We start from the raw sequence: 27906 nt of genomic DNA, 5'->3' as shown, positions 1-27906 counted from the left end.
TGCAAGTCTATGGGTCTGTATATAAAAATTCCTCCCAGATTGCAGTACCTATGGATTCCACTAGATGTCAACAGTCTTTATACAGGGTTTCAGGCTTGTTTGTTGAAATACGAACAAGTAATAGTAGTTTTTCCCAAGGAAGCTCAACAGGAAAAGTAGGCTTTTGGCGCGCATGAATGAGGGTGCGCTCTTCGTTATTTTCCTTTCCTATTGAACACCGTTCTTTCTGTCTGGAGGATTATCCTTTATTTACATCTTAGGGTACCTGAGGGTTGAATAGAACATTGTTTGACTTGTATGAACAAAGTTTACCGGTAGCTTTTTGGATTCCTTTGTATGCATGTTGAAGGAGTGGATTACTGAAATCAATGGCTCCAACTAAACTAACTTTATTGGATATAAAGAAGGAATTTATCAAACAAAACGAACATTCATTGTGTAGCTGGGATCCTTGGGATTGCAAACAGGTAAGTGATTTATTTAATCACCATTTTCAATTCTGTGAAGCCTGTGCTGGTTGAAAAAATATTTTGATGTGGGGCGCTGTCCTCAGATAATCACATGGTATGCTTCCGCCGTAAAGCCTTTTTGAAATCTGGCAACGCATTTGGATTAACAAGAAGTTAAGCTTTTAAATGATATGAGACACTTCTATCTTCATGAATGTTTAATATTATGACTTTGTCAATTGAATTTGGCGCGCTCCAATTTCATCGGATGTTGTCGGAAGAGGGTATTACTGTCAAGAGGAGTGAAACAAGGTTGTCCACTGTCGACATATCTATTCATCATGGCCATCAAAATGTTAGCTATTAAAATCAGAACCAACAATAAAATCAAGGGGATAGAAATCCGGGGCTTAAAAACAAAGGTGTCATTGTACGCTGAGGACTTATGCTTTCTTTTAAAACCACCATTTGGATCGCTGCAGAGACTCATAGACAATCTAGATCATTTCTCTAACCTCTCTGGAATACAACTGAACTATGATAAGTGTACCCTTATAAAGTTGGATGGTTTTCAGAGATTGGTGAGAGGGGTTGAGGGTAGCTGAAGGGTGGGACTAAAATTAAAAATATAAAAATATGACTAATGTAAAATATACTGTGTCCCTAATATGTTTATAGTATGTATAAGCTAGAAGTAGAAGTCTAAGTATTGATGTCCATTAATTGAATCCAATTAGGGGAGGGGTGGTAGGGTTAAGGGAAAATAATACAATGGAATGTTTGTAAAAAAAATGTATGGGGGATTGGAAATGATGCAGACAGTTACATTGAAAGGACACACAATCCATCTGCAGTATTAAAGCTGATCTACCCCTAAAAATAACAAAATGGATGGTCATGAAGGAGAGGAGACTATTAAAGGAGAATTCTGAAGAATGTGGACCACTATACCAGACCTGCCTGTGGGTCACATAGACCTGGGAGAGTTTGTCATTAAATGTATAACAAAGGATGTCAAGGAATCTGCATTTACTGTAGGAGCCAGACTGGGAAACCTGCATGTTTGGTTACTTAGGTGTGTCTCTTTTTTTAACTGTATGACGGGTGTGATCTTTATAGCATTCCAATTCTTCATACCTTGCCGTATGGCTCCATAGCTCAGTGGTTAGAGCACTGGTCTTGTAAACCAGGGGTCGTGAGTTCAATTCTCACTGGGGCCTTGATTTTGACTCTACCCTCTGTGACATTCATCTGAAACTTTGCAAAGGGTGGGAGTTACCATTTGCCGATTCTGTCCTGGGCTGCCCATCATGATTTAAAAAGTGCTGAAACTAGAGACAGGAGTAGCAGAGGTCATGTAATCCAGTGATGCATGTTGAAAGAATAACAACATTAACTTGAACTTTTCCTTATATTAACTCAGTAAAAATGTTTCAATTGTTGCGTGTTGCATATATTTTTTTGTTCAGTATAGTAAATAATGGCTACTTCTGAGAAAGTATTAAAACTTCTGAAGGGCAGTATTCTGAATGCCTGACTGACGTGCCCAAAGTAAACTGCCTGTTACTCAGGACCAGAAGCTAGGAAATGCATATAATTGGTAGAATTTGATGGAAAACACTTTGAAGTTTCTAAACTGTTAAAATAATGTCTGTGAGTATAACAGAATTGATATGGCAGGCGAAAACCCAAGGAAAATCCATCCAGAAATAGTTGTATTTTTTGGCGCTAAGAGGCCTTTCCAATGCAAGTCTATGGGTCTGTATATAAAAATTCCTCCCAGATTGCAGTACCTATGGATTCCACTAGATGTCAACAGTCTTTATACAGGGTTTCAGGCTTGTTTGTTGAAATACGAACAAGTAATAGTAGTTTTTCCCAAGGAAGCTCAACAGGAAAAGTAGGCTTTTGGCGCGCATGAATGAGGGTGCGCTCTTCGTTATTTTCCTTTCCTATTGAACACCGTTCTTTCTGTCTGGAGTATTATCCTTTATTTACATCTTAGGGTACCTGAGGGTTGAATAGAACATTGTTTGACTTGTATGAACAAAGTTTACCGGTAGCTTTTTGGATTCCTTTGTATGCATGTTGAAGGAGTGGATTACTGAAATCAATGGCTCCAACTAAACTAACTTTATTGGATATAAAGAAGGAATTTATCAAACAAAACGAACATTCATTGTGTAGCTGGGATCCTTGGGATTGCAAACAGGTAAGTGATTTATTTAATCACCATTTTCAATTCTGTGAAGCCTGTGCTGGTTGAAAAAATATTTTGATGTGGGGCGCTGTCCTCAGATAATCACATGGTATGCTTCCGCCGTAAAGCCTTTTTGAAATCTGGCAACGCATTTGGATTAACAAGAAGTTAAGCTTTTAAATGATATGAGACACTTCTATCTTCATGAATGTTTAATATTATGACTTTGTCAATTGAATTTGGCGCGCTCCAATTTCATCGGATGTTGTCGGAAGAGGGTATTACTGTCAAGAGGAGTGAAACAAGGTTGTCCACTGTCGACATATCTATTCATCATGGCCATCAAAATGTTAGCTATTAAAATCAGAACGAACAATAAAATCAAGGGGATAGAAATCCGGGGCTTAAAAACAAAGGTGAGGACTTATGCTTTCTTTTAAAACCACCATTTGGATCGCTGCAGAGACTCATAGACAATCTAGATCATTTCTCTAACCTCTCTGGAATACAACTGAACTATGATAAGTGTACCCTTATAAAGTTGGATGGTTTTCAGAGATTGGTGAGAGGGGTTGAGGGTAGCTGAAGGGTGGGACTAAAATTAAAAATATAAAAATATGACTAATGTAAAATATACTGTGTCCCTAATATGTTTATAGTATGTATAAGCTAGAAGTAGAAGTCTAAGTATTGATGTCCATTAATTGAATCCAATTAGGGGAGGGGTGGTAGGGTTAAGGGAAAATAATACAATGGAATGTTTGTAAAAAAAATGTATGGGGGATTGGAAATGATGCAGACAGTTACATTGAAAGGACACACAATCCATCTGCAGTATTAAAGCTGATCTACCCCTAAAAATAACAAAATGGATGGTCATGAAGGAGAGGAGACTATTAAAGGAGAATTCTGAAGAATGTGGACCACTATACCAGACCTGCCTGTGGGTCACATAGACCTGGGAGAGTTTGTCATTAAATGTATAACAAAGGATGTCAAGGAATCTGCATTTACTGTAGGAGCCAGACTGGGAAACCTGCATGTTTGGTTACTTAGGTGTGTCTCTTTTTTTAACTGTATGACGGGTGTGATCTTTATAGCATTCCAATTCTTCATACCTTGCCGTATGGCTCCATAGCTCAGTGGTTAGAGCACTGGTCTTGTAAACCAGGGGTCGTGAGTTCAATTCTCACTGGGGCCTTAATTTTGACTCTACCCTCTGTGACATTCATCTGAAACTTTGCAAAGGGTGGGAGTTACCATTTGCCGATTCTGTCCTGGGCTGCCCATCATGATTTAAAAAGTGCTGAAACTAGAGACAGGAGTAGCAGAGGTCATGTAATCCAGTGATGCATGTTGAAAGAATAACAACATTAACTTGAACTTTTCCTTATATTAACTCAGTAAAAACGTTTCAATTGTTGCGTGTTGCATATATTTTTTTGTTCAGTATAGTAAATAATGGCTACTTCTGAGAAAGTATTAAAACTTCTGAAGGGCAGTATTCTGAATGCCTGACTGACGTGCCCAAAGTAAACTGCCTGTTACTCAGGACCAGAAGCTAGGAAATGCATATAATTGGTAGAATTTGATGGAAAACACTTTGAAGTTTCTAAACTGTTAAAATAATGTCTGTGAGTATAACAGAATTGATATGGCAGGCGAAAACCCAAGGAAAATCCATCCAGAAATAGTTGTATTTTTTGGCGCTAAGAGGCCTTTCCAATGCAAGTCTATGGGTCTGTATATAAAAATTCCTCCCAGATTGCAGTACCTATGGATTCCACTAGATGTCAACAGTCTTTATACAGGGTTTCAGGCTTGTTTGTTGAAATACGAACAAGTAATAGTAGTTTTTCCCAAGGAAGCTCAACAGGAAAAGTAGGCTTTTGGCGCGCATGAATGAGGGTGCGCTCTTCGTTATTTTCCTTTCCTATTGAACACCGTTCTTTCTGTCTGGAGTATTATCCTTTATTTACATCTTAGGGTACCTGAGGGTTGAATAGAACATTGTTTGACTTGTATGAACAAAGTTTACCGGTAGCTTTTTGGATTCCTTTGTATGCATGTTGAAGGAGTGGATTACTGAAATCAATGGCTCCAACTAAACTAACTTTATTGGATATAAAGAAGGAATTTATCAAACAAAACGAACATTCATTGTGTAGCTGGGATCCTTGGGATTGCAAACAGGTAAGTGATTTATTTAATCACCATTTTCAATTCTGTGAAGCCTGTGCTGGTTGAAAAAATATTTTGATGTGGGGCGCTGTCCTCAGATAATCACATGGTATGCTTCCGCCGTAAAGCCTTTTTGAAATCTGGCAACGCATTTGGATTAACAAGAAGTTAAGCTTTTAAATGATATGAGACACTTCTATCTTCATGAATGTTTAATATTATGACTTTGTCAATTGAATTTGGCGCTCTCCAATTTCATCGGATGTTGTCGGAAGAGGGTATTACTGTCAAGAGGAGTGAAACAAGGTTGTCCACTGTCGACATATCTATTCATCATGGCCATCAAAATGTTAGCTATTAAAATCAGAACCAACAATAAAATCAAGGGGATAGAAATCCGGGGCTTAAAAACAAAGGTGAGGACTTATGCTTTCTTTTAAAACCACCATTTGGATCGCTGCAGAGACTCATAGACAATCTAGATCATTTCTCTAACCTCTCTGGAATACAACTGAACTATGATAAGTGTACCCTTATAAAGTTGGATGGTTTTCAGAGATTGGTGAGAGGGGTTGAGGGTAGCTGAAGGGTGGGACTAAAATTAAAAAATATAAAAATATGACTAATGTAAAATATACTGTGTCCCTAATATGTTTATAGTATGTATAAGCTAGAAGTAGAAGTCTAAGTATTGATGTCCATTAATTGAATCCAATTAGGGGAGGGGTGGTAGGGTTAAGGGAAAATAATACAATGGAATGTTTGTAAAAAAAATGTATGGGGGATTGGAAATGATGCAGACAGTTACATTGAAAGGACACACAATCCATCTGCAGTATTAAAGCTGATCTACCCCTAAAAATAACAAAATGGATGGTCATGAAGGAGAGGAGACTATTAAAGGAGAATTCTGAAGAATGTGGACCACTATACCAGACCTGCCTGTGGGTCACATAGACCTGGGAGAGTTTGTCATTAAATGTATAACAAAGGATGTCAAGGAATCTGCATTTACTGTAGGAGCCAGACTGGGAAACCTGCATGTTTGGTTACTTAGGTGTGTCTCTTTTTTTAACTGTATGACGGGTGTGATCTTTATAGCACTCCAATTCTTCATACCTTGCCGTATGGCTCCATAGCTCAGTGGTTAGAGCACTGGTCTTGTAAACCAGGGGTCGTGAGTTCAATTCTCACTGGGGCCTTGATTTTGACTCTACCCTCTGTGACATTCATCTGAAACTTTGCAAAGGGTGGGAGTTACCATTTGCCGATTCTGTCCTGGGCTGCCCATCATGATTTAAAAAGTGCTGAAACTAGAGACAGGAGTAGCAGAGGTCATGTAATCCAGTGATGCATGTTGAAAGAATAACAACATTAACTTGAACTTTTCCTTATATTAACTCAATAAAAACGTTTCAATTGTTGCGTGTTGCATATATTTTTTTGTTCAGTATAGTAAATAATGGCTACTTCTGAGAAAGTATTAAAACTTCTGAAGGGCAGTATTCTGAATGCCTGACTGACGTGCCCAAAGTAAATTGCCTGTTACTCAGGACCAGAAGCTAGGAAATGCATATAATTGGTAGAATTTGATGGAAAACACTTTGAAGTTTCTAAACTGTTAAAATAATGTCTGTGAGTATAACAGAATTGATATGGCAGGCGAAAACCCAAGGAAAATCCATCCAGAAATAGTTGTATTTTTTGGCGCTAAGAGGCCTTTCCAATGCAAGTCTATGGGTCTGTATATAAAAATTCCTCCCAGATTGCAGTACCTATGGATTCCACTAGATGTCAACAGTCTTTATACAGGGTTTCAGGCTTGTTTGTTGAAATACGAACAAGTAATAGTAGTTTTTCCCAAGGAAGCTCAACAGGAAAAGTAGGCTTTTGGCGCGCATGAATGAGGGTGCGCTCTTCGTTATTTTCCTTTCCTATTGAACACCGTTCTTTCTGTCTGGAGTATTATCCTTTATTTACATCTTAGGGTACCTGAGGGTTGAATAGAACATTGTTTGACTTGTATGAACAAAGTTTACCGGTAGCTTTTTGGATTCCTTTGTATGCATGTTGAAGGAGTGGATTACTGAAATCAATGGCTCCAACTAAACTAACTTTATTGGATATAAAGAAGGAATTTATCAAACAAAACGAACATTCATTGTGTAGCTGGGATCCTTGGGATTGCAAACAGGTAAGTGATTTATTTAATCACCATTTTCAATTCTGTGAAGCCTGTGCTGGTTGAAAAAATATTTTGATGTGGGGCGCTGTCCTCAGATAATCACATGGTATGCTTCCGCCGTAAAGCCTTTTTGAAATCTGGCAACGCATTTGGATTAACAAGAAGTTAAGCTTTTAAATGATATGAGACACTTCTATCTTCATGAATGTTTAATATTATGACTTTGTCAATTGAATTTGGCGCGCTCCAATTTCATCGGATGTTGTCGGAAGAGGGTATTACTGTCAAGAGGAGTGAAACAAGGTTGTCCACTGTCGACATATCTATTCATCATGGCCATCAAAATGTTAGCTATTAAAATCAGAACCAACAATAAAATCAAGGGGATAGAAATCCGGGGCTTAAAAACAAAGGTGAGGACTTATGCTTTCTTTTAAAACCACCATTTGGATCGCTGCAGAGACTCATAGACAATCTAGATCATTTCTCTAACCTCTCTGGAATACAACTGAACTATGATAAGTGTACCCTTATAAAGTTGGATGGTTTTCAGAGATTGGTGAGAGGGGTTGAGGGTAGCTGAAGGGTGGGACTAAAATTAAAAATATAAAAATATGACTAATGTAAAATATACTGTGTCCCTAATATGTTTATAGTATGTATAAGCTAGAAGTAGAAGTCTAAGTATTGATGTCCATTAATTGAATCCAATTAGGGGAGGGGTGGTAGGGTTAAGGGAAAATAATACAATGGAATGTTTGTAAAAAAAATGTATGGGGGATTGGAAATGATGCAGACAGTTACATTGAAAGGACACACAATCCATCTGCAGTATTAAAGCTGATCTACCCCTAAAAATAACAAAATGGATGGTCATGAAGGAGAGGAGACTATTAAAGGAGAATTCTGAAGAATGTGGACCACTATACCAGACCTGCCTGTGGGTCACATAGACCTGGGAGAGTTTGTCATTAAATGTATAACAAAGGATGTCAAGGAATCTGCATTTACTGTAGGAGCCAGACTGGGAAACCTGCATGTTTGGTTACTTAGGTGTGTCTCTTTTTTTAACTGTATGACGGGTGTGATCTTTATAGCATTCCAATTCTTCATACCTTGCCGTATGGCTCCATAGCTCAGTGGTTAGAGCACTGGTTTTGTAAACCAGGGGTCGTGAGTTCAATTCTCACTGGGGCCTTGATTTTGACTCTACCCTCTGTGACATTCATCTGAAACTTTGCAAAGGGTGGGAGTTACCATTTGCCGATTCTGTCCTGGGCTGCCCATCATGATTTAAAAAGTGCTGAAACTAGAGACAGGAGTAGCAGAGGTCATGTAATCCAGTGATGCATGTTGAAAGAATAACAACATTAACTTGAACTTTTCCTTATATTAACTCAGTAAAAACGTTTCAATTGTTGCGTGTTGCATATATTTTTTTGTTCAGTATAGTAAATAATGGCTACTTCTGAGAAAGTATTAAAACTTCTGAAGGGCAGTATTCTGAATGCCTGACTGACGTGCCCAAAGTAAACTGCCTGTTACTCAGGACCAGAAGCTAGGAAATGCATATAATTGGTAGAATTTGATGGAAAACACTTTGAAGTTTCTAAACTGTTAAAATAATGTCTGTGAGTATAACAGAATTGATATGGCAGGCGAAAACCCAAGGAAAATCCATCCAGAAATAGTTGTATTTTTTGGCGCTAAGAGGCCTTTCCAATGCAAGTCTATGGGTCTGTATATAAAAATTCCTCCCAGATTGCAGTACCTATGGATTCCACTAGATGTCAACAGTCTTTATACAGGGTTTCAGGCTTGTTTGTTGAAATACGAACAAGTAATAGTAGTTTTTCCCAAGGAAGCTCAACAGGAAAAGTAGGCTTTTGGCGCGCATGAATGAGGGTGCGCTCTTCGTTATTTTCCTTTCCTATTGAACACCGTTCTTTCTGTCTGGAGTATTATCCTTTATTTACATCTTAGGGTACCTGAGGGTTGAATAGAACATTGTTTGACTTGTATGAACAAAGTTTACCGGTAGCTTTTTGGATTCCTTTGTATGCATGTTGAAGGAGTGGATTACTGAAATCAATGGCTCCAACTAAACTAACTTTATTGGATATAAAGAAGGAATTTATCAAACAAAACGAACATTCATTGTGTAGCTGGGATCCTTGGGATTGCAAACAGGTAAGTGATTTATTTAATCACCATTTTCAATTCTGTGAAGCCTGTGCTGGTTGAAAAAATATTTTGATGTGGGGCGCTGTCCTCAGATAATCACATGGTATGCTTCCGCCGTAAAGCCTTTTTGAAATCTGGCAACGCATTTGGATTAACAAGAAGTTAAGCTTTTAAATGATATGAGACACTTCTATCTTCATGAATGTTTAATATTATGACTTTGTCAATTGAATTTGGCGCGCTCCAATTTCATCGGATGTTGTCGGAAGAGGGTATTACTGTCAAGAGGAGTGAAACAAGGTTGTCCACTGTCGACATATCTATTCATCATGGCCATCAAAATGTTAGCTATTAAAATCAGAACCAACAATAAAATCAAGGGGATAGAAATCCGGGGCTTAAAAACAAAGGTGTCATTGTACGCTGAGGACTTATGCTTTCTTTTAAAACCACCATTTGGATCGCTGCAGAGACTCATAGACAATCTAGATCATTTCTCTAACCTCTCTGGAATACAACTGAACTATGATAAGTGTACCCTTATAAAGTTGGATGGTTTTCAGAGATTGGTGAGAGGGGTTGAGGGTAGCTGAAGGGTGGTGACTAAAATTAAAAATATAAAAATATGACTAATGTAAAATATACTGTGTCCCTAATATGTTTATAGTATGTATAAGCTAGAAGTAGAAGTCTAAGTATTGATGTCCATTAATTGAATCCAATTAGGGGAGGGGTGGTAGGGTTAAGGGAAAATAATACAATGGAATGTTTGTAAAAAATTTTTATGGGGGATTGGAAATGATGCAGACAGTTACATTGAAAGGACACACAATCCATCTGCAGTATTAAAGCTGATCTACCCCTAAAAATAACAAAATGGATGGTCATGAAGGAGAGGAGACTATTAAAGGAGAATTCTGAAGAATGTGGACCACTATACCAGACCTGCCTGTGAGTCACATAGACCTGGGAGAGTTTGTCATTAAATGTATAACAAAGGATGTCAAGGAATCTGCATTTACTGTAGGAGCCAGACTGGGAAACCTGCATGTTTGGTTACTTAGGTGTGTCTCTTTTATTAACTGTATGACGGGTGTGATCTTTATAGCATTCCAATTCTTCATACCTTGCCGTATGGCTCCATAGCTCAGTGGTTAGAGCACTGGTCTTGTAAACCAGGGGTCGTGAGTTCAATTCTCACTGGGGCCTTGATTTTGACTCTACCCTCTGTGACATTCAGCTGAAACTTTGCAAAGGGTGGGAGTTACCATTTGCCGATTCTGTCCTGGGCTACCCATCATGATTTAAAAAGTGCTGAAACTAGAGACCTAGCAGAGGTCATGTAATCCATGTTGAAAGAATAACAACATTAACTTGAACTTTTCCTTATATTAACTGTAACTCAGTAAAAACGTTTCAATTGTTGCGTGTTGCGTATATTTTTTTGTTCAGTATAGTAAATAATGGCTACTTCTGAGAAAGTATTAAAACTTCTGAAGGGCAGTATTCTGAATTTCTGCCTGACTGACGTGCCCAAAGTAAACTGCCTGTTACTCAGGACCAGAAGCTAGGAAATGCATATAATTGGTAGAATTTGATGGAAAACACTTTGAAGTTTCTAAACTGTTAAAATAATGTCTGTGAGTATAACAGAATTGATATGGCAGGCGAAAACCCAAGGAAAATCCATCCAGAAATAGTTGTATTTTTTGGCGCTAAGAGGCCTTTCCAATGCAAGTCTATGGGTCTGTATATAAAAATTCCTCCCAGATTGCAGTACCTATGGATTCCACTAGATGTCAACAGTCTTTATACAGGGTTTCAGGCTTGTTTGTTGAAATACGAACAAGTAATAGTAGTTTTTCCCAAGGAAGCTCAACAGGAAAAGTAGGCTTTTGGCGCGCATGAATGAGGGTGCGCTCTTCGTTATTTTCCTTTCCTATTGAACACCGTTCTTTCTGTCTGGAGTATTATCCTTTATTTACATCTTAGGGTACCTGAGGGTTGAATAGAACATTGTTTGACTTGTATGAACAAAGTTTACCGGTAGCTTTTTGGATTCCTTTGTATGCATGTTGAAGGAGTGGATTACTGAAATCAATGGCTCCAACTAAACTAACTTTTTTGGATATAAAGAAGGAATTTATCAAACAAAACGAACATTCATTGTGTAGCTGGGATCCTTGGGATTGCAAACAGGTAAGTGATTTATTTAATCACCATTTTCAATTCTGTGAAGCCTGTGCTGGTTGAAAAAATATTTTGATGTGGGGCGCTGTCCTCAGATAATCACATGGTATGCTTCCGCCGTAAAGCCTTTTTGAAATCTGGCAACGCATTTGGATTAACAAGAAGTTAAGCTTTTAAATGATATGAGACACTTCTATCTTCATGAATGTTTAATATTATGACTTTGTCAATTGAATTTGGCGCGCTCCAATTTCATCGGATGTTGTCGGAAGAGGGTATTACTGTCAAGAGGAGTGAAACAAGGTTGTCCACTGTCGACATATCTATTCATCATGGCCATCAAAATGTTAGCTATTAAAATCAGAACGAACAATAAAATCAAGGGGATAGAAATCCGGGGCTTAAAAACAAAGGTGAGGACTTATGCTTTCTTTTAAAACCACCATTTGGATCGCTGCAGAGACTCATAGACAATCTAGATCATTTCTCTAACCTCTCTGGAATACAACTGAACTATGATAAGTGTACCCTTATAAAGTTGGATGGTTTTCAGAGATTGGTGAGAGGGGTTGAGGGTAGCTGAAGGGTGGTGACTAAAATTAAAAATATAAAAATATGACTAATGTAAAATATACTGTGTCCCTAATATGTTTATAGTATGTATAAGCTAGAAGTAGAAGTCTAAGTATTGATGTCCATTAATTGAATCCAATTAGGGGAGGGGTGGTAGGGTTAAGGGAAAATAATACAATGGAATGTTTGTAAAAAAAATGTATGGGGGATTGGAAATGATGCAGACAGTTACATTGAAAGGACACACAATCCATCTGCAGTATTAAAGCTGATCTACCCCTAAAAATAACAAAATGGATGGTCATGAAGGAGAGGAGACTATTAAAGGAGAATTCTGAAGAATGTGGACCACTATACCAGACCTGCCTGTGGGTCACATAGACCTGGGAGAGTTTGTCATTAAATGTATAACAAAGGATGTCAAGGAATCTGCATTTACTGTAGGAGCCAGACTGGGAAACCTGCATGTTTGGTTACTTAGGTGTGTCTCTTTTTTTAACTGTATGACGGGTGTGATCTTTATAGCATTCCAATTCTTCATACCTTGCCGTATGGCTCCATAGCTCAGTGGTTAGAGCACTGGTCTTGTAAACCAGGGGTCGTGAGTTCAATTCTCACTGGGGCCTTGATTTTGACTCTACCCTCTGTGACATTCATCTGAAACTTTGCAAAGGGTGGGAGTTACCATTTGCCGATTCTGTCCTGGGCTGCCCATCATGATTTAAAAAGTGCTGAAACTAGAGACAGGAGTAGCAGAGGTCATGTAATCCAGTGATGCATGTTGAAAGAATAACAACATTAACTTGAACTTTTCCTTATATTAACTCAGTAAAAACGTTTCAATTGTTGCGTGTTGCATATATTTTTTTGTTCAGTATAGTAAATAATGGCTACTTCTGAGAAAGTATTAAAACTTCTGAAGGGCAGTATTCTGAATGCCTGACTGACATGCCCAAAGTAAACTGCCTGTTACTCAGGACCAGAAGCTAGGAAATGCATATAATTGGTAGAATTTGATGGAAAACACTTTGAAGTTTCTAAACTGTTAAAATAATGTCTGTGAGTATAACAGAATTGATATGGCAGGCGAAAACCCAAGGAAAATCCATCCAGAAATAGTTGTATTTTTTGGCGCTAAGAGGCCTTTCCAATGCAAGTCTATGGGTCTGTATATAAAAATTCCTCCCAGATTGCAGTACCTATGGATTCCACTAGATGTCAACAGTCTTTATACAGGGTTTCAGGCTTGTTTGTTGAAATACGAACAAGTAATAGTAGTTTTTCCCAAGGAAGCTCAACAGGAAAAGTAGGCTTTTGGCGCGCATGAATGAGGGTGCGCTCTTCGTTATTTTCCTTTCCTATTGAACACCGTTCTTTCTGTCTGGAGTATTATCCTTTATTTACATCTTAGGGTACCTGAGGGTTGAATAGAACATTGTTTGACTTGTATGAACAAAGTTTACCGGTAGCTTTTTGGATTCCTTTGTATGCATGTTGAAGGAGTGGATTACTGAAATCAATGGCTCCAACTAAACTAACTTTATTGGATATAAAGAAGGAATTTATCAAACAAAACGAACATTCATTGTGTAGCTGGGATCCTTGGGATTGCAAACAGGTAAGTGATTTATTTAATCACCATTTTCAATTCTGTGAAGCCTGTGCTGGTTGAAAAAATATTTTGATGTGGGGCGCTGTCCTCAGATAATCACATGGTATGCTTCCGCCGTAAAGCCTTTTTGAAATCTGGCAACGCATTTGGATTAACAAGAAGTTAAGCTTTTAAATGATATGAGACACTTCTATCTTCATGAATGTTTAATATTATGACTTTGTCAATTGAATTTGGCGCGCTCCAATTTCATCGGATGTTGTCGGAAGAGGGTATTACTGTCAAGAGGAGTGAAACAAGGTTGTCCACTGTCGACATATCTATTCATCATGGCCATCAAAATGTTAGCTATTAAAATCAGAACCAACAATAAAATCAAGGGGATAGAAATCCGGGGCTTAAAAACAAAGGTGTCATTGTACGCTGAGGACTTATGCTTTCTTTTAAAACCACCATTTGGATCGCTGCAGAGACTCATAGACAATCTAGATCATTTCTCTAACCTCTCTGGAATACAACTGAACTATGATAAGTGTACCCTTATAAAGTTGGATGGTTTTCAGAGATTGGTGAGAGGGGTTGAGGGTAGCTGAAGGGTGGTGACTAAAATTAAAAATATAAAAATATGACTAATGTAAAATATACTGTGTCCCTAATATGTTTATAGTATGTATAAGCTAGAAGTAGAAGTCTAAGTATTGATGTCCATTAATTGAATCCAATTAGGGGAGGGGTGGTAGGGTTAAGGGAAAATAATACAATGGAATGTTTGTAAAAAAAATGTATGGGGGATTGGAAATGATGCAGACAGTTACATTGAAAGGACACACAATCCATCTGCAGTATTAAAGCTGATCTACCCCTAAAAATAACAAAATGGATGGTCATGAAGGAGAGGAGACTATTAAAGGAGAATTCTGAAGAATGTGGACCACTATACCAGACCTGCCTGTGAGTCACATAGACCTGGGAGAGTTTGTCATTAAATGTATAACAAAGGATGTCAAGGAATCTGCATTTACTGTAGGAGCCAGACTGGGAAACCTGCATGTTTGGTTACTTAGGTGTGTCTCTTTTATTAACTGTATGACGGGTGTGATCTTTATAGCATTCCAATTCTTCATACCTTGCCGTATGGCTCCATAGCTCAGTGGTTAGAGCACTGGTCTTGTAAACCAGGGGTCGTGAGTTCAATTCTCACTGGGGCCTTGATTTTGACTCTACCCTCTGTGACATTCAGCTGAAACTTTGCAAAGGGTGGGAGTTACCATTTGCCGATTCTGTCCTGGGCTACCCATCATGATTTAAAAAGTGCTGAAACTAGAGACCTAGCAGAGGTCATGTAATCCATGTTGAAAGAATAACAACATTAACTTGAACTTTTCCTTATATTAACTGTAACTCAGTAAAAACGTTTCAATTGTTGCGTGTTGCGTATATTTTTTTGTTCAGTATAGTAAATAATGGCTACTTCTGAGAAAGTATTAAAACTTCTGAAGGGCAGTATTCTGAATTTCTGCCTGACTGACGTGCCCAAAGTAAACTGCCTGTTACTCAGGACCAGAAGCTAGGAAATGCATATAATTGGTAGAATTTGATGGAAAACACTTTGAAGTTTCTAAACTGTTAAAATAATGTCTGTGAGTATAACAGAATTGATATGGCAGGCGAAAACCCAAGGAAAATCCATCCAGAAATAGTTGTATTTTTTGGCGCTAAGAGGCCTTTCCAATGCAAGTCTATGGGTCTGTATATAAAAATTCCTCCCAGATTGCAGTACCTATGGATTCCACTAGATGTCAACAGTCTTTATACAGGGTTTCAGGCTTGTTTGTTGAAATACGAACAAGTAATAGTAGTTTTTCCCAAGGAAGCTCAACAGGAAAAGTAGGCTTTTGGCGCGCATGAATGAGGGTGCGCTCTTCGTTATTTTCCTTTCCTATTGAACACCGTTCTTTCTGTCTGGAGGATTATCCTTTATTTACATCTTAGGGTACCTGAGGGTTGAATAGAACATTGTTTGACTTGTATGAACAAAGTTTACCGGTAGCTTTTTGGATTCCTTTGTATGCATGTTGAAGGAGTGGATTACTGAAATCAATGGCTCCAACTAAACTAACTTTATTGGATATAAAGAAGGAATTTATCAAACAAAACGAACATTCATTGTGTAGCTGGGATCCTTGGGATTGCAAACAGGTAAGTGATTTATTTAATCACCATTTTCAATTCTGTGAAGCCTGTGCTGGTTGAAAAAATATTTTGATGTGGGGCGCTGTCCTCAGATAATCACATGGTATGCTTCCGCCGTAAAGCCTTTTTGAAATCTGGCAACGCATTTGGATTAACAAGAAGTTAAGCTTTTAAATGATATGAGACACTTCTATCTTCATGAATGTTTAATATTATGACTTTGTCAATTGAATTTGGCGCTCTCCAATTTCATCGGATGTTGTCGGAAGAGGGTATTACTGTCAAGAGGAGTGAAACAAGGTTGTCCACTGTCGACATATCTATTCATCATGGCCATCAAAATGTTAGCTATTAAAATCAGAACGAACAATAAAATCAAGGGGATAGAAATCCGGGGCTTAAAAACAAAGGTGAGGACTTATGCTTTCTTTTAAAACCACCATTTGGATCGCTGCAGAGACTCATAGACAATCTAGATCATTTCTCTAACCTCTCTGGAATACAACTGAACTATGATAAGTGTACCCTTATAAAGTTGGATGGTTTTCAGAGATTGGTGAGAGGGGTTGAGGGTAGCTGAAGGGTGGTGACTAAAATTAAAAATATAAAAATATGACTAATGTAAAATATACTGTGTCCCTAATATGTTTATAGTATGTATAAGCTAGAAGTAGAAGTCTAAGTATTGATGTCCATTAATTGAATCCAATTAGGGGAGGGGTGGTAGGGTTAAGGGAAAATAATACAATGGAATGTTTGTAAAAAAAATGTATGGGGGATTGGAAATGATGCAGACAGTTACATTGAAAGGACACACAATCCATCTGCAGTATTAAAGCTGATCTACCCCTAAAAATAACAAAATGGATGGTCATGAAGGAGAGGAGACTATTAAAGGAGAATTCTGAAGAATGTGGACCACTATACCAGACCTGCCTGTGAGTCACATAGACCTGGGAGAGTTTGTCATTAAATGTATAACAAAGGATGTCAAGGAATCTGCATTTACTGTAGGAGCCAGACTGGGAAACCTGCATGTTTGGTTACTTAGGTGTGTCTCTTTTATTAACTGTATGACGGGTGTGATCTTTATAGCATTCCAATTCTTCATACCTTGCCGTATGGCTCCATAGCTCAGTGGTTAGAGCACTGGTCTTGTAAACCAGGGGTCGTGAGTTCAATTCTCACTGGGGCCTTGATTTTGACTCTACCCTCTGTGACATTCAGCTGAAACTTTGCAAAGGGTGGGAGTTACCATTTGCCGATTCTGTCATGATTTAAAAAGTGCTGAAACTAGAGACCTAGCAGAGGTCATGTAATCCATGTTGAAAGAATAACAACATTAACTTGAACTTTTCCTTATATTAACTGTAACTCAGTAAAAACGTTTCAATTGTTGCGTGTTGCGTATATTTTTTTGTTCAGTATAGTAAATAATGGCTACTTCTGAGAAAGTATTAAAACTTCTGAAGGGCAGTATTCTGAATTTCTGCCTGACTGACGTGCCCAAAGTAAACTGCCTGTTACTCAGGACCAGAAGCTAGGAAATGCATATAATTGGTAGAATTTGATGGAAAACACTTTGAAGTTTCTAAACTGTTAAAATAATGTCTGTGAGTATAACAGAATTGATATGGCAGGCGAAAACCCAAGGAAAATCCATCCAGAAATAGTTGTATTTTTTGGCGCTAAGAGGCCTTTCCAATGCAAGTCTATGGGTCTGTATATAAAAATTCCTCCCAGATTGCAGTACCTATGGATTCCACTAGATGTCAACAGTCTTTATACAGGGTTTCAGGCTTGTTTGTTGAAATACGAACAAGTAATAGTAGTTTTTCCCAAGGAAGCTCAACAGGAAAAGTAGGCTTTTGGCGCGCATGAATGAGGGTGCGCTCTTCGTTATTTTCCTTTCCTATTGAACACCGTTCTTTCTGTCTGGAGGATTATCCTTTATTTACATCTTAGGGTACCTGAGGGTTGAAGAGAACATTGTTTGACTTGTATGAACACATCCTGTGGCTGACTGCACTAACATCGAATAGTCCCCGCGATATGCAACTGTTCAGGGAAGTCAGGAACCAATACACACAGTCAGTCAGGAAAGCTAAAGCCAACTTCTTCAGGCAGAAGTTTGCATCCTGTAGCTCCAACTCCAAAAATTTCTGGGACACTGTGAAGTCCATGGAGAACAAGAGCACCTCCTCCCAGCTGCCCACTGCACTGAGGCTAGGTAACACGGTCACCACCGATAAATCCATGATTATCGAAAACTTCAACAAGCATTTCTCAACGGCTGGCCATGCCTTCCACCTGGCTACTCCAACCTCGGCCAACAGCTCCCCCCCTCCCCGCAGCTACTCGCCCAATTCTCTCCAGGTTCTCCTTTACCCAAATCCAGATAGCAGATGTTCTGAAAGAGCTGCAAAACCTGGACCCGTACAAATCAGCTGGGCTTGACAATCTGGACCCTCTATTCCTGAAACTATCCGCCGCCATTGTCGCAACCCCTATTACCAGCCTGTTCAACCTCTCTTTCATATCGTCTGAGATCCCCAAGGATTGGAAAGCTGCCGCAGTCATCCCCCTCTTCAAAGGGGGCGACACCCTGGACCCAAACTGTTACAGACCTATATCCATCCTGCCCTGCCTATCTAAGGTCTTCGAAAGCCAAGTCAACAAACAGGTCACTGACCATCTCGAATCCCACCGTACCTTCTCCGCTGTGCAATCTGGTTTCCAAGCCGGTCACGCTCAAGGTACTAAACGATATCATAACCGCCATCGATAAAAGACAGTACTGTGCAGCCGTCTTCATAGACCTTGCCAAGGCTTTCGACTCTGTCAATCACCGTATTCTTATCGGCAGACTCAGTAGCCTCGGTTTTTCGGATGACTGCCTTGCCTGGTTCACCAATTACTTTGCAGACAGAGTTCAGTGTGTCAAATCGGAGGGCATGCTGTCCGGTCCTCTGGCAGTCTCTATGGGGGTGCCACAGGGTTCAATTCTCGGGCCGACTCTTTTCTCTGTATATATCAATGATGTTTCTCATGCTGCGGGTGATTCCCTGATCCACCTCTACGCAGACGACACCATTCTATATACTTCCGGCCCGTCCTTGGACACTGTGCTATCTAACCTCCAAACGAGCTTCAATGCCATACAGCACTCCTTCCGTGGCCTCCAACTGCTCTTAAACGCTAGTAAAACCAAATGCATGCTTTTCAACCGTTCGCTGCCTGCACCCGCACGCCTGACCAGCATCACCACCCTGGATGGTTCCGACCTTGAATATGTGGACATCTATAAGTACCTAGGTGTCTGGCTAGACTCTAAACTCTCCTTCCAGACCCATATCAAACATCTCCAATCGAAAATCAAATCAAGAGTCGGCTTTCTATTCCGCAACAAAGCCTCCTTCACTCACGCCGCCAAACTTACCCTAGTAAAACTGACTATCCTACCGATCCTCGACTTCGGCGATGTCATCTACAAAATTGCTTCCAACACTCTACTCAGCAAACTGGATGCAGTTTATCACAGTGCCATCCGTTTTGTCACTAAAGCACCTTATACCAACCACCACTGCGACTTGTACGCTCTAGTCGGCTGGCCCTCGCTACATATTCGTCGCCAGACCCACTGGCTCCAGGTCATCTACAAGTCCATGCTAGGTAAAGCTCCGCCTTATCTCAGTTCACTGGTTACGATTGCAACACCCATCCGTAGCACGCGCTCCAGCAGGTGTATCTCACTGATCATCCCTAAAGCCAACACCTCATTTGGCCGCCTTTCGTTCCAGTTCTCTGCTGCCTGTGACTGGAACGAATTGCAAAAATCGCTGAAGTTGGAGACTTTTATCTCCCTCACCAACTTCAAACATCTGCTATCTGAGCAGCTAACCGATCGCTGCAGCTGTACATAGTCTATTGGTAAATAGCCCACCCATTTTCACCTACCTCATCCCCATACTGTTTTTATTTATTTATTTTTCTGCTCTTTTGCACACCAATATCTCTACCTGTACATAACCATCTGATCATTTATCACTCCAGTGTTAATCTGCATAATTGTAATTATTCGCCTACCTTCTCATGCCTTTTGCACACAATGTATATATAGACTCCCCTTTTTTCTACTGTGTTATTGACTTGTTAATTGTTTACTCCATGTGTAACTCTGTGTTGTCTGTTCACACTGCTATGCCTTATCTTGGCAAGGTCGCAGTTGCAAATGAGAACTTGTTCTCAACTAGCCTACCTGGTTAAATAAAGGTGAAATAAAATTTAAAAAATAAAAAAAATGAACAAAGTTTACCGGTAGCTTTTTGGATTCCTTTGTATGCATGTTGAAGGAGTGGATTACTGAAATCAATGGCTCCAACTAAACTAACTTTTTTGGATATAAAGAAGGACTTTATCAAACAAAACGAACATTCATTGTGTAGCTGGGATCCTTGGGATTGCAAACAGAGGAAGATCTTCAAAGGTAAGTGATTTATTTAATCGCTCTTTGCAATTCTGTGAAGCCTGTGCTGGTTGAAAAAATATTTTGATGTGGGGCGCTGTCCTCAGATAATCACATGGTATGCTTCCGCCGTAAAGCCTTTTTGAAATCTGGCAACGCATTTGGATTAACAAGAAGTTAAACTTTTAAATGATATGAGACACTTCTACCTTCATGAATGTTTAATATTATGACTTTGTCAATTGAATTTGGCGCTCTCCAATTTCACCGGATGTTGTCGGAAGAGGGTATTACTGTCAAGAGGAGTGAAACAAAGTTGTCCACTGTCGACATATCTATTCATCATGGCCATCAAAATGTTAGCTATTAAAATCAGAACCAACAATAAAATCAAGGGGATATAAATCCGGGGCTTAAAAACAAAGGTGTCATTGTACGCTGAGGACTTGTGCTTTCTTTTAAATCCACCATTTGGATCGCTGCAGAGGCTCATAGACAATCTAGATCATTTCTCTAACCTCTCTGGAATACAACTGAACTATGATAAGTGTACCCTTATAAAGTTGGATGGTTTTCAGAGATTGGTGGGAGGGGTTGAGGGTAGCTGAAGGGTGGGACTAAAATTAAAAATGTAAAAATATGACTAATGTAAAATATACTGTGTCCCTAATATGTTTATAGTATGCATAAGCTAGAAGTAGAAGCCTAAGTATTGATGTCCATTAATTTACTCAAATTAGGGGAGTCAGCAATGTTGCATAACACATATACCCACACAAGCCAACAGCAAATAATATTCCATCACATATGATATGGTAAGGGCTATAGTGTATAACACAGAACCTCACAATCCCCCTTTTTACACCCCTGTGGTTTGTAACCACACCATCCAATATACTAGGTTGCTGATAAACCCAGGGACTTTAAACCTTTATTTTGTGAATATATGAAGTTATGCACGTCCCTTTGTTGATTAACATATATATAAACTGGAGTTTTTGATTCCCCCTTTTGACACCCACAAGGGTGTCACTCATTATCCTTTATTTCACTGGTCCCAACATAGTAATATGTTAATAGCATTTCATGAAAATAAGAACAAGTTTATTATTTATTTATTTGTTTATTTTTACAGAAAACATAAAAGAAAAATCAACAAATAAAAATAAAATATGCTTTTGTCTCCCCCTTTTGACACCCACAAGGGTGTCACTTATCAAAAATAGGATAAAACTTTTTTGTTTATTGACATCTTAGATATAGGATAAAACTTTGGTCATGGAAAACAGAGTAAAGCAGAGCAAAGCATTATTATAAAACATCTGGTCCTCTTAGCTGCTCCTATCCTGTACCAGGTGGGCTCCTTGCCACCCAGGGACTCTAAACCTTCACATAAGAGAGGACAACTTATATCGTACATGTTATGTATTTAAGAAGTTATCATTCCACGACCTCACCCACAGCAAACTAGGGGTCATCCTCAGACAGCCCCATCTTTCTCCGGAAGTTAGATTCCGTATCTGCATCTCCTTCAGGAGCATCAAGCAAGGGCATCATACCTGAAGCCTGTACCACATATGTAACAGACTTCTTCAAACAAGGTATGATGCAAGCAGCACAACACATCAAGAACAAAAACACCAAAATTAGGGTCAGAAATCCAGTAACCACCAGTGATGCATACTCACCAAGCCACACTCCCATCCAAGACATCCAGCCAGACTCCTCCACCCCAGCCACGCCCTTCATTTCTGCCGAAAGCTTTTCCAACCCAACCAATGCTTTTGATATACTCCCATCAGGACTGGTATTGTTAGGTATAAATGTACAACATTGTTCACCAAACATTTTGTAAACCCCTCCTTGGCTGGCCAGGATCATATCTAAAGCCAACCTATTCTGCCTGGCGGTCCTGGTAGAAGCCTCCAATTGCTCAGCAATACCAGTAAGAGTTGTGTGGGTGTAATTAACAAAACGTTGTTGTTTATAGTATATATAATTTATCCATGAGGTCTGTTTGCCATCCACAATAGCAGGGCCAAGAATTGGTAGTAGATGCCATAAACCATCATTCCTGTTTAGGGCCTAGAATTCCTAAGGAACACCTACTGGTAAACCTAGTAGGTTGAAATGTATATTATCTGTTTCCTCAGACCAAGGTGCATCACGCTTACATCTGGAGTACGGGTGAACATCATTAGGTGCTTTTCTAGTAGATCCCAGGAGCTGATTAGCTGTAACTTCAATAATGGTTAGTGGTATTATCAGACTGGCTGAAGCACACGTACCCTGACAGTTACCTCTAAGGACAGGTGTCAAATGCCTGTTTGGGCCACACATCCACCATACATCAGCAACACCCTTAGTTTGATTCAAGCCTTTCACTGGCCAGGTGGCATTAATGGTTATGTAATTACTACAATCTGCTGCAGGCAACCGCCCATAGTCAAAACCCCTACCTGTACCAGTGATGCAACTGTAGTTAACTCCATATGCCTTAACACCCCATGGAGCCTTTTGAGGAGGGACTTCCGGGAACACTAGAGACAGAGTCCTACAAAGGGTTGAGTTGGGTTTAACATGGTAAAAACTTTCCAGTATACACATCCATCCTTCCCCCTTTCCCAAGGCAAATGGTTGAGTAGCCAATACAGGCCTAGTATGGTTTTCAGAGATTGGAGGGAGGGGTTGATGGTAGCTGAAGGGTGGGACTAAAATTACAAATATAAAAATATGACTAATGTAAAATATACTGTGATGCAGACAGTTACATTGAAAGGACACACAATCTATCTGCAGTATTAAAGCTGATCTACCCCTAAAAATAACAAAATAGATGGTCATGAAGGAGAGGAGACAAGGAAAGGAGGAGAGGAGACTGTTAAAGGAGAATTCTGAAGAATGTTGACCACTAGACCAGACCTGCCTGTGGGTCACATAGACCTGGGAGAGTTTGTCATTAAATGTATAACAAATTATGACAAGGAATCTGCTTTTACTGTAGGAGCCAGACTGGGAAACCTGCATGTTTGGTTACTTAGGTGTGTCTCTTTTTTTAACTCTATGATGGGTGTGTTCTTTATAGCGTTCCAATTATTCATACGCAGCTGTATGGCTCCATAGCTCAGTGGTTAGAGCACTGGTCTTGTAAACCAGGGGTTGTGAATTCAATTCTCACTAGGGCCTTGATTTTGACTCTACCCTCTGTGACATTCATCTGAAACTTTGCTCAGGGTGGGAGTTACCATTTCTCTCGTTCTATACAGCAGAAACATCTAAATGTGACAACAAACTAACAATAAAGCCTGCAAAAATAATTCTCTGCTGAAGAGACATTGCCAAAAAGGATACAATTCTATGTTTGCCGATTCTGTCCTGGGCTGCCCATCATGATTTAAAAAGTGCTGAAACTAGAGACAGGAGTAGCAGAGGTCATGTAAACCAGTGATGCATGTTGAAAGAATAACAACATTAACTTGAACTTTTCCTTATATTAACTTTATGACAATAAATATGCACAATCGTTTGTCTCTACATTAACTAACATATATCTTTCAATTGTACATTTTTAGCCTGACTCGTTTTGATGTTATAATTACTTACATTTGCTTCCACCCTAATGTTTTGTCAGCCATTTTTGCTGAAGAAAGTCACCAGAGACAGGTGGCTCGCATCAAATTCGTCATTGGAACCACTCGATATGATTGGTCATATAAAAACCTTGGGACCCAAATGCATAATGAGTGCTCTAACTCCCCCTTGTGGTGGTCTGGAGTAATGAAGCCATGGCGCTGGGTACCTCTAAGTCCCGCGGTGTAAGCTCGCAACTTTTAAAGGAGGAACTATGGGGAGTGATAAGGGACATATAAGCCTAGGCAAACATACCACCTAACATGACTCCTGCGTTTCGTGTCTGACTTACATGACATGATACCAACGCCTGACTAACGTCTGTGTGACGCCTGCATTGCGTGTTAATGAAAGTCACAATGTGCATAGTTTATATTGATATTAATTTAATCTCAACCATAAATGTTAGAAACGTACCATTTTTGCTGCGCAAGCAGACATTCCGACGTTGCCACCTTGAACTATAATGTAGTTTGTAGTATTTCCTGTTATTGCTGATGGCCTAAAAAAGATCATGCCCAATCTATAGATAATCCGTTTTTCCCTCAACACCTCATGGCATGGTATGTTATCTTATCTCGCAGTTTACAGATCTAAATGTTGTTTGCCAATCACAGACTGTGTTGTTACCAGTTCCACATCAGACAACCAATAAGAGTTGTGTCCATGGCGTTCAGAGGAGTTCATATGTGTCACGTTCGTTGAATGGAGGAGACCAAGGAGCAGCGTGATGTGAATACATTCTTCTATTTATTAATGAAGAACACTTAAACAAACTTTACAAAACAACAAAATGAACGTGAAGCTATATATAAATAAGTGCAGACACAGGAAACTAACCATAGACATACAGGAACAAAAACACATACATCACCCATGTCACACCCTGACCTAACTAAAATAATAAAGAAAACAAAGGGCACTAAGGTCAGGGCGTGAGGTTCCGGTCTGTAGACTGTCGCCGGACGCTCTGGGCTGGGTACTGTTGCCGGACGCTCTGGACTGGGTACTGTTGCCGGACACTCTGGACTGGGTACTGTTGCCGGACACTCTGGACTGGGTACTGTTGCCGGACGCTCTGGACTGGGTACTGTTGCCGGACACTCTGGACTGGGTACTGTTGCCGGACACTCTGGACTGGGTACTGTTGCTGGACGCTCTGGACTGGGTACTGTCGCCGGACGCTCTGGGCTGGGTACTGTTGCCGGACACTCTGGGCTGGGTACTGTTGCCGGACGCTCTGGGCTGGGTACTGTTGCCGGACACTCTGGACTGAGTACTGTTGCCGGAAGCTCTGGACTGAGTACTGTTGCCGGAAGCTCTGGACTGGGTACTGTTGCCGGACGCTCTGGACTGGCGAGGCGCACTGTAGGCCTGGTGCGTGGTGCCGGCACTGGTGGTACCGGGCTGGGGACATGCCCTTCATGGTGAGTGCGAGGAGCAGGAACAGGCAGTACTGGAACCTGGAGACGCACTGGAGGCCTGGTGCGTGGTACCGGCACTGGTGGTACCTGGGCTGGGGACACGCACCTCAGGGCGTGTGCGAGGAGCAGGAACAGGGAGTACTGGACCCTGGAGACGCACTGGAGACTTGGTGCGTGGTACCGGCACTGGTGGTACCGGGCTGAGGACACACACCTCAGGGCGAGAGCGGGGAGCAGGCACAGGACATACTGGGCTGTGGAGGCGTACTGGAGGTCTGGAGTGTAGAGCTGACACAACCCGTTCTGGCTGGATGTTTATACTTGCCCTGCAAATGCAGGGCACTGGCACAGGACGCACAGGGCTGTGCAGACTCACAGTACGCAGAGCCGGCGCAGGATATCCTGGTCCATGGAGGTATACTGGAGACCAGGAGCGCTGAGCCGGCACCCTCCTTCCTGGCTGGATGCCCATTCTGGAATAGAGCGCACCGGGCTAGAAATGCGCACTGGAGACACCGTGCGTTCCACTGCATAACATGGTGCCAGACCAGTAACACACTCCCCACGGTAAGCATGAGGAGTTGGCTTAGGTCTCCTACCTGACTCAGCCAATCTCCTCGTGTGCCCTCCCAAAAAAATCTTGGGGCTGCCTCTCGGGCTTCCGTGCTAGCCGTGTACCCTTATATCATCGCCGTTCCTCCATTCTCCTGTATCCCTCCTCGCACTGTTCCATTGAATCCCAGGCGGGCTCTGGCACTCTCCCTGGATCGATCGACCACCTCTCTATCTCCTCCCAGGTTGTTACCCACTCATCCTTCTGCCGGGTCCATTTTTTCACCAAGCACTGTTCCTCCCATTCACGCTGCTTGGTCCTTGTTTGGTGGGTTATTCTGTCACGTTTTTTGGATGGAGGAGACCAAGGCACAGCGTGATGTGAATACATTCTTCTATTTATTAACGAAGAACACTTAAACAAACTTTACAAAACAACAAAATGAACGTGAAGCTATATATAAATAAGTGCAGACACAGGCAACTAACCATAGACATACAGGAACAAAAACACATACATCACCCATGTCACACCCTGACCTAACTAAAATAATAAAGAAAACAATGAGTACTAAGGTGAGGGCTTGACAATATGTGCTATTTATTTTTTGTTTTTTACAAGAGGTAGAAGCGATTTTCGAGTCTCTGCCCCAGATAGTTTCATTAGAGACAATGAAAATAATGACCAAGATCTACTTGATCCAATTGAAGAGTAAGAAGGCTATATTTAAGTTGTGATATCGATAGGAAATATTTAGGCCTACTATGTTAAGGCAAATTTGGTTTGTTTAGAAATAATGTTGATTTTAGAGTGGTTTCTATCCAAATCTACCAATTATATGCATATCCTAGCTTCTGGGCCTGAGTAACAGGCAGTTAACTTTGGGCACGCTTTTCATCCTGAGGTGAAAATAGTGTCCCTACCCTAGTGAGGTTTTGGCAAATTTGGTTTATTTGGAAATAATGATTTTTTGTTGATAACGTATGGTCGAAAGCAAGTAGGCAATATTATTTACTGAGGAGTTCATATGTTTTCCCAGAGGGTTCGTGCTATCCAGGATCCTTGGGATGTCCCTATCTCTATCAAGTATAAATGTATAAAATGGTTAAGTTTAGTGTTAGTTTAGGGTTAGTTTAGTGTTAGTTAAGTGTTAGTTTAGTGTTAGTTTAGGGTTAGTTTAGTGTTAGTTTAGTGTTAGTTTAATGTTAGTTTAGGGTTAGTTTAGTGTTAGTTTAGGGTTCATGGTAAGGACGTTCCAAGGAATCCGGATAGTGTTAGTTTAGTGTTAGTTTAGGGTTAGTTTAGTGTTAGTTTAGGGTTCATGGTAAGGACGTTCCAAGGAATCCGGATAGTGTTAGTTTAGTGTTAGTGTAGGGTTCATGGTAAGGACGTTCCAAGGAATCTGGATAACAGTGACCATTCATAGAGAGAGAGAGACTGGCACGGTATTTGAGAGCTAGGCGGCAACACAGACATTCATTTGTTTGTTTGTTTTTTTACAAGTGGAAGAAGCGATTTTAGAGTGTCTGCCCCAGATAGTTTCCTTATTATGCCCCAGATAGTTTCCTTATTAGAGACAATTAAAGTAATTACCAAGATGTCCTTGATCCAATTGAGGAGTAAGTAGGCTGTATTTAAGTGGTGATATTGTTAGGAAATATTTAGGTCTACTGTGTTAAGGGAAATGTGGTTTATTTGAAAATAATATATTTTTGTTGATAACGTGTTGTCGAAAGCACGTAGGCTATATTATTTACTGTGTCGATAGCGGAGTAGGCTAGTGTACAATAACGTAATTTGATGTGCTAGTATTATTTATTTAAGGGAATAATTAAATAACTAATGTTCACTGAAGAAGGGAAACGAGGTACAACATGCTACTTCGATCGAAGACCTAAAATCAGGCCTGACAATCACGACGGTATCCTAATATAGTGTGGATACAGTAGTAGCCTATTCTACAACAATGTAGCTTCATGTGCTAGTATTATTTATCTAATTGATCAATTAAAATGTAAATGTGGATGGGTACGCTATTTCATTCAATGATTACGTTATTGTACAAGG

The 27906-nt window shown here is 40.1% G+C and overlaps 9 non-coding genes across 9 annotated transcripts; all 9 read left to right on the top strand.

The window, feature by feature from the left end:
• Positions 1-1596: 1596 nt before the first annotated feature.
• On the top strand, positions 1597-1669 carry trnat-ugu (transfer RNA threonine (anticodon UGU)). The gene has a single exon. It is a non-coding gene; the product is annotated as a tRNA-Thr (tRNA).
• A 2108-nt stretch (positions 1670-3777) lies between these two features.
• Positions 3778-3850, top strand: trnat-ugu (transfer RNA threonine (anticodon UGU)). Its single transcript has one exon. It is a non-coding gene; the product is annotated as a tRNA-Thr (tRNA).
• A 2109-nt stretch (positions 3851-5959) lies between these two features.
• trnat-ugu (transfer RNA threonine (anticodon UGU)) lies at positions 5960-6032 on the top strand. The gene has a single exon. It is a non-coding gene; the product is annotated as a tRNA-Thr (tRNA).
• Positions 6033-8140: 2108 nt separating this feature from the next.
• On the top strand, positions 8141-8213 carry trnat-ugu (transfer RNA threonine (anticodon UGU)). The gene has a single exon. It is a non-coding gene; the product is annotated as a tRNA-Thr (tRNA).
• A 2122-nt stretch (positions 8214-10335) lies between these two features.
• Positions 10336-10408, top strand: trnat-ugu (transfer RNA threonine (anticodon UGU)). The gene has a single exon. It is a non-coding gene; the product is annotated as a tRNA-Thr (tRNA).
• Positions 10409-12515: 2107 nt separating this feature from the next.
• On the top strand, positions 12516-12588 carry trnat-ugu (transfer RNA threonine (anticodon UGU)). Its single transcript has one exon. It is a non-coding gene; the product is annotated as a tRNA-Thr (tRNA).
• Positions 12589-14710: 2122 nt separating this feature from the next.
• On the top strand, positions 14711-14783 carry trnat-ugu (transfer RNA threonine (anticodon UGU)). Its single transcript has one exon. It is a non-coding gene; the product is annotated as a tRNA-Thr (tRNA).
• A 2107-nt stretch (positions 14784-16890) lies between these two features.
• trnat-ugu (transfer RNA threonine (anticodon UGU)) lies at positions 16891-16963 on the top strand. Its single transcript has one exon. It is a non-coding gene; the product is annotated as a tRNA-Thr (tRNA).
• A 6382-nt stretch (positions 16964-23345) lies between these two features.
• Positions 23346-23418, top strand: trnat-ugu (transfer RNA threonine (anticodon UGU)). Its single transcript has one exon. It is a non-coding gene; the product is annotated as a tRNA-Thr (tRNA).
• Positions 23419-27906: the final 4488 nt, after the last annotated feature.

The sequence above is a fragment of the Oncorhynchus mykiss genome, chromosome 2 (genome assembly GCF_057628025.1).
Source record: "Oncorhynchus mykiss isolate SJ-2025 chromosome 2, ASM5762802v1, whole genome shotgun sequence".
In the NCBI taxonomy this organism is placed as follows: Eukaryota; Metazoa; Chordata; class Actinopteri; order Salmoniformes; family Salmonidae; genus Oncorhynchus; species Oncorhynchus mykiss.
This window is presented reverse-complemented; position numbering and strand designations above follow the sequence as displayed.